Source organism: Salmo salar, chromosome 11, assembly GCF_965601325.2.
Source record: "Salmo salar chromosome 11, fSalSal1, whole genome shotgun sequence".
NCBI lineage: Eukaryota > Metazoa > Chordata > Actinopteri > Salmoniformes > Salmonidae > Salmo > Salmo salar.
The window spans coordinates 19,245,660-19,248,946 of NC_138301.1; positions in this window are offsets into that span (position 1 = coordinate 19,245,660).

Below are 3,287 nucleotides of genomic sequence, written 5' to 3' on the forward strand. Positions count from 1 at the left end.
ATCAAACTAGCTAGTCCTTAAATTGTATTCTTTCGAGAGAGTACAGGAGGAGTGTTTGGCACAGATAGATGTTGGGAAAATGGTTTCTTTTTTATTGACTTTGGCACCTCACACAATGATTTCCTCCCTCTGCCCATTGCTCAGTCATTAACAAGCCCGTGATCCCTGGCATCCTCTGATGTGACTCTGACACACAGCAAAATCCCACTTCCAGCAAAACACCTCACCCCAACCTAGTACAGCAGGAAATGACGCAGGCACAACGGAAAAATAAGCAAAAGTAGTTGTTTGCCGTATGAGAAGAGTCAGTGACATTTAAATGTCCCAAAAGAATGGACATCTAAAGAGGACATCTATATTTTCTTTTGTGACATTAATTTAATATGAAAATAGAGAGAATCACTCAAGCAGCCTTGACACACTGCAGCTACAGCTTAATGCAGCCAATTAGATTACATAAGTGGTTTCCTGAGAGATATGAAAGGTCCATAAGATCTTTCATTTTCATAAGTGTAGGGCGGAAGGGAACAAGCACTGTGTTGAAAAATACAATTACTGTATGACTCATTCCACCGAGGTTAACATGAGAATTCTGCCAATACACCTGTTTGCTTCATGTATCACGCCCTGACCATAGAGAGCCATTGTTTCTCTATGGTGAATGGTCTTCCTCGGCGCTGATGCCAGTCCAGACACGGCGTCCAGTCCCCCTCCATGGCAGGAGCCTTCCTCGACATCGAGATCCAGGCACAGTGTTCAGCCTGGGTCCATGGCTGGATCCACGGGATGAATGGTTTCTTCGGCCCGCACCAGAGCCACCACCAAAGATGGTGGATCCGCGAGCTGAGAGGGTTCTTCGTCCCCCACCAGAGCCACCCCCCATGCTGGCGGATCCGCGGGATGAGCGGGTACTTCGTCCCGCACCAGAGCCACCACCGACACTAATCACCCCCCTACCCTCCCTATTTGGTTTCAGGTTTTGCGGCCGGAGTCCGCACCTTTGGGGGGGTACTGTCACGCCCTGACCATAGAGAGCCATTGTTTCTCTATGGTGAAGTAGGTCAGGGCGTGACTGGGGGGTATTCTAATTTATTATTTCTATGTGGGGTTCTAGGTTACTTTCTATGTTGGTGATTTGCATGATTCCCAATTAGAGGCAGCTGGTAATCGTTTTCTCTAATTGGGGATCATATTTAAGTAGTTATTTTTCCCACCTGTGTTTGTGGGATCTTGTTTTTGTGTAGATGCCTATTTGCACTTCACTGTCTTCACGTTTCGTTTGTTCATTTATTGTTTTTGTATTTTGCTAAGTTTCACATTTTAATAAAGATGTGGAACGCTACTCACGCTGCGCCTTGGTCCAATTATTACGACAATCGTGACAGAAGATCCCACCACAAAAGGACCAAGCAGCGTGTCCAGGAGGAGAAGGCATCCTGGACTTGGGAGGAAATCCTGGCAGGACAGGATCGCCTTCCTTGGCGGCAGACGCAGGGAGAGAAGGGAGGACAGCGACAGCGCTGTGGTTCGCGGCCACAAAGACAGCCCAATTTTTTTTGGGGGGGGGGGGGGGGGGGGGCACACGGGGTGGTCGGCGGAGCTGAGGAATGAGCCAGCGACAACCTGGGAGGAGATAGAGAGATGGTCGGTCGACCCAAGGAGAGTACCAGAGCCCGCCTGGGAGTCAATGGAACAGTGCGAGGAAGGATACCGGAGAATGGAGTTGGCTAAGAGTATGCGGCAACGCAGGCTTTTGGAGGAGCGTATCACCAGTCCGGTGCAACTTGTGCCGGTCCCACGCATCAGGCCTCCAGTGCGCCTCCCCAGTCCGGTGCGTCCTGTGTCCCCTCCTCGCACTCGCCCTAAAATGCGTGTCCCCAGTCCGGTGCGTCCTATGCCAGCTCCTCACACCACCGTGCGAGGTGTGTCATCGAACCGGTACCATTGATGCCGGTTCTATGCACCAGGTCTCCAGTGCGCCTCCACAGCCCAGTGCGTCCTGTGCCAGCTCCCCGCACTTGCCGTGCGAGGTGTCATCGAACCGGTACCATTGATGCCAGCTCCACGCACCAGTCCTCCAGTGTGCCTTCACAGTCCAGAGCTTCCGGCGACGGTTCCCAGTCCGGAGCCTCCGGTGTCACGGTCCGGAACCTCTGGCGACGGTGTCATGGTCCGGAACCCCCGGCGACGGTGTCACGGTCCGGAACCTCTGACGACGGTCCACGGTGTGAAACCTCTGACGACGGTCCACGGTCCGAAACCTCCGACGACGGTCCACGGTCCGGAACCTTCAGCGGGGGTCAACGGTCCGGAGCTTCCAGGCAAGGCGTCCAGTCCTGCTCCAGGGCAGGGGCCTCCCTCTGCGCCGATGCCCAGTCCAGGCACGGTGTTCAGTCCAGCTCCAAGGCCGGAGCCTTCCCCTGCGCCGATGCCCAGTCCAAGCATGGCGTCCGGTCCTGCTCCATGGCCGGGGTCTTCCTCGGCGCCGATGCCCAGTCCAGACACAGCGTCCAGTCCCATTCCATGGCAGGAGTCTTCCTCAGCACCGATGTCCGAGCCGGTGTCCAGTCCCCCTCCATGGCAGGAGCCTTCCTCGGCATCGAGATCCAGGCACAGTGTTCAGCCTGGGTCCATGGCTGGATCCACGGGATGAATGGTTTCTTCGGCCCGCACCAGAGCCACCACCAAAGATGGTGGATCCGTGAGCTGAGAGGGTTCTTCGTCCCCCACCAGAGCCACCCCCCGATGCTGGCGGATCCGCGGAATGAGTGGGTACTTCGTCCCGCACCAGAGCCACCACCGACACTAATCACCCCCCCTACCCTCCCTATTTGGTTTCAGGTTTTGCGGCCGGAGTCCGCACCTTTGGGGGGGTACTGTCACGCCCTGGCCATAGAGAACCATTGTTTCTCTATGGTGAAGTAGGTCAGGGCGTGACTGGGGGTTATTCTAATTTATTATTTTTATGTGGGGTTCTAGGTTACTTTCTATATTGGTGATTTGTATGATTCCCAATTAGAGGCAGCTGGTAATCGTTGTCTCTAATTGGGGATCATATTTAAGTAGTTATTTTGTTCTTGTTTTTGTGTAGGTGCCTATTTGCACTTCACTGTCTTCACGTTTCGTTTGTTCATTTATTGTTTTTGTTTTTGTAAAAGTTTCACATTTTAATAAAGATGTGGAACGCTACTCACGCTGCGCCTTGGTCCAATTATTACGACGATCGTGACATCATGTAAACTGCACCTGTTTGTCTGACATACATTATTCACTATGGAAATGAATGC